We start from the raw sequence: 11,214 nt of genomic DNA, 5'->3' as shown, positions 1-11,214 counted from the left end.
GACATGGATTTTTCTGTGTCTGAAGTTAATTATTAACTTGGAAGTATTTCTGTAACCATGATAATTTATTTTAAAACAAGATGTGAGGCCTTGTGAAGCCGTGCTGACTCTGCTTGATCATATGTGTTTATAAATACTCTAATAGCATCTTAGCATTTTGCCAATGACAGATGCTCAGCAAACTGGACTATAGTTATCTGCTTTGTGTTGTTGCCTTCCCTTATTGAATGAGATTACTACATTGGCAATTTTCCATCACAGAGTCAGAGTTATACAACATGGAAACATAGTCTTTAGTCCAACTAGACCATGCCGAACATAATCCCAAACTAAACTAGTCCCACCTGCCTGGTCCTAGCCCATATCCCTCCAAACCTTTCCTATGCATAGTTAAAAATCACACAATAGCAGGTTATAGTCCAACAAGTTTATTTGGAAGCACTAGCTTTCAGAACGCTGCTCCTTCATCAGGTGGTTGTGGAGTATATGACTGTAATCATTTCATATTCATGTACTATCCAGATGTCTTTTAAACACTGTAATTGTACCCACATCTACCACTTCCTCGGTAAGTTCATTTTACATGCAAACCACCCTGTACAAAAACAATTGCTCATATCTTGTTTAAATCTTTCCCTTCTCACCTTAAAAATGAGCCCCTAGTCTTGAAAGCCCCCACCTTACGGAAAAGGCAACCACCATTAACTCGATCTAGACCTTTCATTATTTTATACACTTCTATCAGGTTTCCTCTCAACCTCCTACATTCCTGCAAAAGAAGTCCCAGCCTTTCCAACCTTCCTTTACAAAATAAAACCTTCCATACCTGGCAACATCCTGGTAAATCTCCTCTGAACCCTCTCCAGCTTAATAATATCCTTCCTGTATCTTGGTGACCAGAACTGGACACAAGTATTCAGGAAGAGACCTATACAAACTCAACATCACTTCCCAACTTCTATACTCAAAGGACTTGTTGTCTTGAGCTGTAGGGAGAGGCTGAATAGGCTGGGGCTGTTTTCCCTGGAGTATCGGAGGCTGAGGGGTGACCTTATAGAGGTTGATAAAATCATGAGACACATGGTTAGGATAAATGGGCAAGATCTTTTCCCTGGGGTTGAGAAATCCAGAACTAGAGGGCATAGGTTTAGGGTGAGAGGGGAAAGATATAAAAAGGACCTAAGAGGCAACCTTTTCATGCAGAGGGTGATGCATGTATGGAATAAGCTGCCAGGGGAAGTCATGGAGGCTGGTACAATTGTAACATTTAACAGGCATTTGGGTGGGTATATGAATAGGAAGGTTTCAGAGGGATATGGACCAAGTGCTGGCAAATGGGACTAGATTGGGTTGGGATATCTGGTTGGCATGGACGAGTTGGAACAAAGGGCTTGTTTGCATGCTTTACATCTGTATGGATAATGTCTCACAAACTTGGTTGAGTTTTTTGAAGAAGTAACAAAGAGGGTTGATGAGGCAGAGTGGTAGATGTTATGGACTTCAGTAAGTCGTTCAAAAAGGTTCCCCATGGGAGACTGGTTAGCAAGGTTAGATCTCACGGAATACAGGGAGAACTATCCATTTGGATACAGAACTGGCTCAAAGGTAGAAGACAGAGGGTGGTGGTGGAGGGTTGTTTTTCAGACTGGAGGCCTGTGCCCAGTGGAGTATCATAAGGATCAGTGCTGGGTCCTCTACTTTTAGTCATTTATATAAATGATTTGGATGTGAGCATAAAAGGTATAGTTAGTAAGTTTGCTGATGATATCAAAATTGGAGGTGTAGTGGACAGTGAAGGTCACCTCAGATTACAACAGGATCTTGATCAATAGGCCAATGGGCTGAGAAGTGGCAGATGGGGTTTAATTCAGATAAATGCGAGGTGCTGCACTTTGGGAAAGCAAACCTTAGCAGGACTTATACACTTAATGGTAAGGTCCTAGGGAATGTTGCTGAACAAAGAGATCTTGGAGTGGAGTTTCATAGCTCCTTGAAAGTAGTCACAGGTAATTAGGATAGTGAAGAAGGCATTTGGTATGCTTTCCTTTATTGGTCAGAGTATTGACTACAGGAGTTGGGAGGTCATGTTGCGGCTGTACAGGACATTGGTTAGGCCACTGTTGGAATATTGCGTGCAATTCTGGAATATTGCATGCAATTCTGGTCTCCTTCCTATCGGAAAGATGTTGTGCAATTTGAAAGGGTTCAGAAAAGATTCATAAGGATGTTGCCAGGGTTGGAGGATTTGAGCTGCAGGGAGAGGCTGAACTGGCTGGGGCTGTTTTCCCTGGAGCGTTGGAGGCTGAGAGGTGACCTTATAGAGGTTTACAAAATTGTGAGGGGCATGGATAGGATAAATAGGCAAAGTCTCTTCCCTGGGGATGGGGAATCCAGAACTAGAGGGCATAGGTTTAGGGTGAGAGGGGAAAGATATAAAAGATACTCAAGCGGCAACTTTTTCATGCAGGGGGTTGTACATGTTTGGAATGAGCTGCCAGAGGAAGTGGTGGAGGCTGGTACAATTGCAACATTTAAAAGGCATTTGGATGGGTATATGAATAGGAAGGGATTGGAGGGATATGGGCTGGGTGCTGGCAGGTGGGACTAGATTGGGTTCGGATATCTGGTCGGCATGGATTGTCTGTTTCCATGCTGTTCTCTATGACTGAGCAACGAAGGCAAGTGTTCCAAATGCGTTTTTAACCATCCTGCATATGAGTGATGCAAACATCAAAGAATTATGTACATGAACCCGTAGGTCCCTCTGTTCTACAACACTACAAGGCCCTACCATTAATTGTATAAGCCCTATCTTTATTTGTTGTACCAAAATGCAATATCTTACATTATCCAGCTTGAACTCCATCTGCCATTTTTGAGCCCATTGACCCATTTGATCAAGATCCCTTTGTAATCTTAGAAAACCTTCTTTACTGTCTACTATGCCACCAATTTTGGTGTCATCCACAAACTTACTAACTTACTTACATGCCTTCTATATTCTCATCCAAATCATGTATATAAATGACAAACAAAAGAGGATCCAGCACTGATCCTTGTGGTACTCCATTGGTCACAGGCCTCCAGTCTGAAAAGTAACCCTCCACCACTATCCTTTGTCTCCTTCTCACACTGAATCTCACATAATCTAACTTTTCTAATTTGTCCTATATGGAACCTTTTCAAAGGCTTTACTAAAATCCAAATAAAAAATGTTTATACTGTTCTTGACATTACCAACCCTTTTTGGTAATTTCCATAAAAAAACATTTGAGAGACACGATTTTCCTCACACAAAACCATGTTGATTATCCCTAATCAATTGTTGCCTCTCTAAATGTCCATAAATCCTACCTTTTATAATCACTTCCAACAACTTACCCACAACCAAAGTCAGACTCACAGGTATTTGTTTCCCCGGGTTTCTACTTGCAAACATTCTTAAACAAAGGTACAGCATTCACCACTCTCCAATCATCAGGCACGTCATCTGTAGTTACAGATGATACAAATATTTCTGCAAGGGGTCTTGCAATTTCCTCCGTTACTTCCCACAATACTCTGGGATACATTAGATCTGGTCCCAGAAATGTATCCACCTTTATGTCTAAGATTGCCCGATCTTCCTCTTTTTTAACGTGATCTGTTTTTGAAACATCAAGTTTATTTCTCTGCATTCTTTAGCTTCCACAGTAAAAACTGATGCAAAATATTCATTCAGTATCTCTCTGATCTCCTGGGGCTCAACACGTAGATGACCTCTTTGATCTTTAAGAGGCCCTATCCTCTCTCTAGTTACTCTCTTCCTAGTAATGTATTTATTGAATCGCTTTGGATTATACCTAACATTATCTACCAATATTATCTCAAATACCCTCTTTGTCTTCCTGATTTTTCTCTTACAAATGCCCCTACACTCCTTAAATTTATTAAGAGTTTCAATTGAAGCAAGTGGTCTATATCTAAAATAGGATTGTCTTCTACTCTTGACTAGAACTTCAATATCTCTATTCATCCATTGTTCCTTAACCTTACCAGCCTTACCCTTCACTCTAACAGGAACACAATGCTACTGAACTCTTGCCATCACGCTCTTGAAGGCCTCCCACTTGTCAGATGCCCTTTTACCTGCAACTAGTCTACTCCAATCAACTTTTGAAAGTTCTTGTCCCATTCCATTAAAATTTGCCTTACTCCAATTAAAATTTTATGGAAGACTTATCCTTTTCCATAATCATTTTGAAACTAAATTATGATCGCAAGACCCAAAGCATTCCCCCACTTTTAATTCAGTCACTCACCCTGCCTTATTACCCAAGAATAAGTCTAGTTTTGCTCCGTCTCTAGTAGGAGCAGCCACTTATTGGTAAAGAAAAGTTTCTTGAACACTTTTGACAAATTCTTCACCATCCAAACCTTTAACACTGTGGTAGCCCCAGTCAATGTTTGGAAAATTATTATGCTTATGAATATCTGAAATCTCCCTACATATTTGTGTCTCAACTTCCCTCTTACTATTGGGGTGGGGGGCTGCATAGTACAACATACAGATTCCTGGAAATTACTGCTAGTGCCTCCACTATCTCTGTAGCTACATCCTTTAATATCCCAGATGTACCCCATCAAGTCCAAAAGAATTTTCAGACTTTACTCCCATTAGTTTCTTAGCACTATTCCTCTACTGATGGTTGATGTATTTACTATGCTGCCTCCTTTTGGTACTTGACTATTTAATAATTTTAGAACGTTACTAGAATCTTTGACTGTGAAGATGGATGCAAAATATTTATTCAACTCCTTTGCCATTTCCTGCTTCCACATTATTTCCCCAGCCTCATTGTCTAATGTTGGCCTCTCTCTTCCTTTTTATATATTTAAATAAGCTCTTGCTTTCTGTCTTGATATAACCTTTGAGAGTAAACTTGAAGTTATCTTTGTTTTGGTTGTCTTTTGTTGGTTTTTAAAACTTGCGCAAACCTCTGCCTTACAACTAATCTAGGTCACACTATGTTTTCTCTTTGAATTGAGTGCCATCCTGAACTTCCCGAGTTAACTATGGTGGACTTGTCCTCTTCCTAGTCTCCTTCTTTCTCACTGTGAGCTTGCCATTGTTCTGTAACCATCTTTGCTGCCAAACCCCTTTCGAGTCCAGTGCAGCAAGTTGCACCCTCACTTCTTTAGAATTACCCTTGTTTAAACTTAGCTCCGTTTTTTCTGATGCAGAATCCTCCCTCAAACTTCCTAAAGGATCTTCTACCCTGACATCATTTTTAAACCTTGCTTATGACATAACATTCCCTGACTGGATCCACAATGTATTGTTCTGGGAAACTTTGACTGCAATATATGTTATGACTTCTTTCTAGTAATTACTTCTGCTAATCTGACTATCCCAATCTACAAGGTTAAAATCACCCAGTATCATTAGTCAAGATTAATGCATTGCCTTTTTTTTTACATACCCCCTTCATTATCTTTATCAGGTTTATTCACAACCCTGCCAAACAGTAGTTCCAGGGACTAAAGAGTGTGGCTAACAGTGTCTTCTTCCCCTTGCTTTCTAACTTTCACCTGTATGGATTCTACATCTTCTGATTAAAGATAATTTCTTGCTTTCGTACTTATTCCATCCTGTACAAAATTGCTACCCCATCTCCTGCCCTTTGTCACAAAGCTAGTCCCTTGTTTTTCTAAAAGCTATTCCTTGGCTCAAGGAGATTCTGTCCTTGATTTTTCTCAGAGGGGTAATAAACCGGGCCAGGCTCCGATCAGTCTGGTTTGGTTCAGAGATAAAAAGGACTTTGAGATGCCTTTTTTTTATATGTAGACAGCTGAGACTTCAGGCCAAAGTGGTCATGTTTTAGAAGTGACCTGTATAAAGAGAGGGGAGTGGTCAGCTCTCTAGCTGAGCTGAGCAGTTTTTAGTTCAGTCTTCAACTGGGAAGTTCAACAGGGAGCTGTGTGGAAACTCTCACTCTTTTGATCCCTTCAACTTCAGCCTGTAAGCATGTGTTCCACTTATACTGGTTTTTAAAGGGAGTTTATTTATTGGGACTGTTGTGTGTATTCAGAACAGCATAATTAAGTCTAGCTGGATAGGTTGAGTTCTGTAGGGGTTCTTTATTCTGTTCCTCATGTTTCATTGTGTAATTTTATGAATAAATGTTTTGTCTGCTTTAAAATCTAGTCAACCTCGTTAACCTACTCCAGGTAATTTTCACTGTACACTTACCGAAACAAATTGCAAACTTGGGTCTCGGGCTGCCTGCTTAAGAATGTTTTGAGTGGTCTGACCTAGTCCATAACAGATTAGGGGCTTTTTGCTGGATTTTAAACAGCGAGTGGTGGGTGGTAACGTCTTTATTTCGGGTGTTGGTTTGGTTGGGGAGACAAAGCTTGGGATAGCAATGGCTCTCTAAATCGCCAAAAGTTTTCTGGATGTGGATGCGGTGACTTTGGAAGTTTTGCAAAAAGTGAATAAGACCAAGTTGCAAGAATTAGCAGAGAAGCTGGAATTGGAACTACCTGCTTCTGTGAGGAAAGGGGAGATAATTACAGCAATAGCTCAGCATTTTAACTTGCTGGAGAAACCATCAGAATCAGTAGAGATGGTAAGAATTAAATTGCAAATGAAGCAGCTGGAGTTGGAGGCAAGAGATGAGGAAAGGGCAGCAGAAATGAAACAGTTTGAGTTACGATTAAAAGAAGAGGAGAGGGGGAAAGAGACAGCAGCAGAACAGAGAGAAAAATAGAGTGTTTGAACTTCAAAAACTGATACTTAAAAAGGAAAGTTAGTGTAAAAGGCTGGAGATAAAGGCTGAGGGTAGGCTTAGTGAGGAAGACAGTGAGAATGAGCAAGTCCCTGGTAGACAGAAGCCCAGTGAGAAACTATTTAAGTATGTTCAAGCATTGTCTAAATTTGATGAGAAGGATGTGGAAACCTCTTTCATCTCATTTGAAAAGGTAGCTAAGCAAATGCAGTGGGCAGTGACAATGTGGGTTTTGTTGAGACAAACAAAAATTTGTAGGTAGGACTGGTGAGGTATTCACATCCCTATCAGAGGAGGTATCTGGGGAGTATAAGGAGGTGAAAAAAGCCATTTTAAGTGAATATGAACTTGTCCCAGAAGCCTGTAGACAATGTTTCAAGAATCTAAGGAGGGACCCTGATCAAACCTATATTGAGTTTGAAAGGATCAGACAGAGTAATTTTAATGGATGGATAAGAGCTTTAAAAATCAAGCAAACCTATGATGCTCTTCGAGAGGTTATTATTTCGGAGGAATTCAAAAATTCACTGCCTGAAGTAGTGCGAACTCATGTGGAAGAGCAGAGAGTTAAAACAGCAAGGTTAGCAGCTGAAGGGCTGATGATTATGGGCTGCTCCATAAAACACGGCTTGGCTTCCAGAATCAATTTTAGTCCATGGGGGATAGAAACTGGGGCAAAGAGAAATCCTCACGTGGAAAGGTAAAGGGAAATCTCAGCGAAGATCATAAGGATAACTTACCAGAGGGTAAAAAAGGAACCCTTGAGAGGGGCAAAGAAGTTAAAAGGCTTTAGTGTTTTCATTGTAATAAAGTGGGCCACACAAAATCACAGCGTTGGTGGGCTCAGAGAAAGCCAGGTGTAGGAAGACCAGACAAGCCTGGAAGTTTTGTTGGACTAGTAACAAAAAGCACAGGGGAAGTTAGACAGCTGCCTCAGAGGGTACAAGATGATCAGACGTTGATGAAGGAGGAAGTGCCAGATCTGCAAAAAAACAACATGCAAGGGTAAAGTTTATTCACATAGGCCAGGAGTTATAGGTAAGGAGGTAACTACATTAAGACACAGGATCCTCTCAGTCTGTAATGCTGAAGGATGAGGAGATATGTACTCCTGAAGGACTATTGCCAGAGAAGGTACTGGTAACAGGAATTCATGATGAGACAAAAAGTGCTCAGTTATGTAAAGTGAGACTAGAGAGTCCAGCGAAGAGTGGAGAATTTCTGGAAGGAGTACTGGACAAAATCTCAGCTCCAGGAATACAATTTGTCCATGCAAATGATATAGTTGATTCACCAGTCGGTGTGCTTCCTACTCTAGTTGAAAAGCCAGTAGAGACACAGGCAACTGAAGACATGGAGAATGCTTATCCAGGAATTTTCCCTGATTGTGTGGTCACAGGATCACAGAGGTACAAGCTGAAGCAGGAGAGATCAAAAGGCCCAGATAAGGAAGCTGAAATAGTGTTATCAGAGACTTTCTTTGATCAGATAAGTGGAACAGAGGAGAAAATAGGTAAATATGCAAGTATTTTTAGCTCTGCAAAGCTGAATGAATTACAGCAGAAAGATGAGGAGTTAAAACAGTTATGTCAAAAGGCATTTACTGAGAAAGAAAGTGAATGCATTCCTGTGTGTTATTATTTAACAAATGATGTCTTAGTGTGGAAATGGAGACCATCACACATTCAAGCAGATGACAAATGGGCAGAAATTCCGTCAAATTGTTTTGCCACGAGGATACAGAAAGGAGGTGCTGCGAGTGGTGCATGAGCTACCACTTGGAGGTCATTTAGGGGTGAGGAAAACACAGGCTAAAATACAATGACATTTTTACTGGCCAGACTACACCAACACGTATTTGAATTTTGCCAGATGTGTCATACATGTCAGCTAATCAGAAAACCACATGCAGTTATAAAACCTGCACCTTTAATACCTATTCCAGCATTTGAGGAACCTTTCACAAGAGTCTTGATTGATTGCATAGGTCTCCTACCTCAAACAAAAAGTTGGAATAAATACTTATTAACAATAATGGATGTGTCGACTAGATTTCCAGAGGCAATTCCATTATGCAACATCACAGCTAAAAGGGTTCTAGAAGAATTACCTAAACTTTTTTTTAAACTAGATATGGATTACCAATAGAAATCCAGTCAGATTAAGGATCAAACTTCACATACAAACTATTCAAGGAGGTTATGGATAACTTGGGAAAAAAGCAATTCAAATCTATTACGTATCACCCGGAATCGAAGGAGAGTTAGAGAGATGGCATCAAACACTAAAAACCATGTTGAGGGCTTATGGTCAGGATTATCCAGATGATTGGGATAAGGGAGTTCCGTTTGTACTTTTTGTGATCAGAGATGCACTGAATGAATCGGCCAACGTCAGTCCATTTGGATTAATTTTTAGGCATGAAGTAAGCAGACCATTAACATTGATTAAGGAGAAATTAATAAGTCAGAATTCAGAAACCACCCATTTGGACTGTGTGTCAAATTTTAGAGATTAGATTAAATAGAGCTGGAGAGTTGGCTGGACAGCATTTAAGAGTATCACAACATACAATGAAACAGGAAGTGGATAAGAAATCACAAATTTGCAATTTGCCATTGGGAAGAAGGTATTGGTGTTACTTCCAGCAACAGGTGAGCCTTTAAAAGCAAGGTTTAGGGGACCATATCAAATCAAGAGGAAATTGAGTGAGGTGAACAACTTGATAAGGATTCCAGACAGGAAAAAATCTCTCAGTGTGTCATGGGAATATGCTCAAAAGGTATTTTGATAGGGGAGGAAAGCAAGAGGGGAAGGTGTTAATGATTACAGCCCAGAAGGAAGAGCCACGTTCACAGGATTCTGAATTGGACATTCCTCAAATCAAATTGGACAATGTAGAAGTTGTCAAAAATTGGGATAAATTATTGACTTACCTTCCACTAGAAAATCAAAATAACCTGAAAGAGTTATTATTATCACACGGGGAGATATGTGAAAATAAACTGGGAAGTACTAACCTAATTGTGCATGATGTAGATAGACGAGATGCTGTTCCAATTAAGCAACATCCTTACAGACATAACCCTTTAAAGTTGGCACAGGTTCAAAAGGAGATACAGTGCATGCTCCAAGATGGCATAATTGAAGTGAGTTAAAGTGACTGGGGCTCACCCATAGTCATTGTGCCAAAGCCAGATGATACCCGATGGTTATGTGTGGACTATCACCACTAAAAAGACTGATATGTATCCAATTCCATGATGGGAGGATTGTGGCAAAAAAGTGGGACAAGCAACTTACATTTCCAAGTTTGATTTGTTCAGAGGCTACTGGCAAGTACCTCTGTCAGAGAGAGCAAAGGCAATTTTGGCTTTCGTTACGCCAAATGGACTATATCAGTTCAAAGCTGAAAATGTGTTGCTGGAAAAGCGCAGCAGGTCAGGCAGCATCCAAGGAACAGGAGAATCGACGTTTCAGGCATAAGCCCTTCTTCTCCTGTTCCTTGGATGCTGCCTGACCTGCTGCACTTTTCCAGCAACACACTTTCAGCTCTGATCTCCAGCATCAGCAGTCCTCACTTTCTCCTCGAAAATCTTAACCTACTGCGAATCCTCTTACAAGGATGCCTTCCTTGAAGAAGCTCTCTTCCTCCCTCTACAAGGATTTCAGTGAGTCCCTCTCTCACTGCACACCCCAGGTCATCTCCTCTGCACAGAAGCTCCTCAGCCACGTTCTCAAACAGACTCGCTACCACAGCCATGTCTCCTTCCTCAGCACCTGCCTACGGAACCGACTGATCCCACACGGACTCCGGACTACGTTCAGACCAACAAAATTTGGACCCAACCAGGACAACCAGTACCTACAAATCCGAAGCCTCCAGCAAAAGAATCTCCTGTTCCTTGGATGCTGCCTGACCTGCTGCGCTTTTCCAGCAACACATTTTCAGCTCTGATCTCCAGCATCTGCAGTCCTCACTTTTTCCTATATCAGTTCAAAGTCATGCCATTTAATATGAAAAACACTCCAGCCACATTTCAGAGACTGACTAATAAGGTCATTGCTGGGTTATCCAATTGTGTTGTTTACATTGATGACCTGGTGATTTTTAGTCACTCATGGAAAGAACATTTACAGCATTTATCAGACTTGTTCGATCGACTCTGGAAGGCAGGCTTGGTGATAAACCTGGCTAAAAGTGAATTTGTCAAAGCCCAAGTCACCTTCCTGGGCCACGTTATTAGACATGGACAAATGGCCCCATGGGATGCAAAAACAAACGTAATTGGGGAATTTCGTACACCGTCGACAAAAACAGCAGCACTATAGTTCCCAGGGTTAAGTTGATTTTACCGAAAGTTTGTGTAGAATTTTAACAGTGTGGCTGCTCCCCTCATCGAATTGTTAAAAAAAGTCAAGAAGTTTCAGTGGATACCAGATT

Source organism: Chiloscyllium punctatum, chromosome 37, assembly GCF_047496795.1.
Source record: "Chiloscyllium punctatum isolate Juve2018m chromosome 37, sChiPun1.3, whole genome shotgun sequence".
Classification (NCBI taxonomy): Eukaryota; Metazoa; Chordata; class Chondrichthyes; order Orectolobiformes; family Hemiscylliidae; genus Chiloscyllium; species Chiloscyllium punctatum.
Note: the sequence above shows the minus strand (reverse complement) of the source record.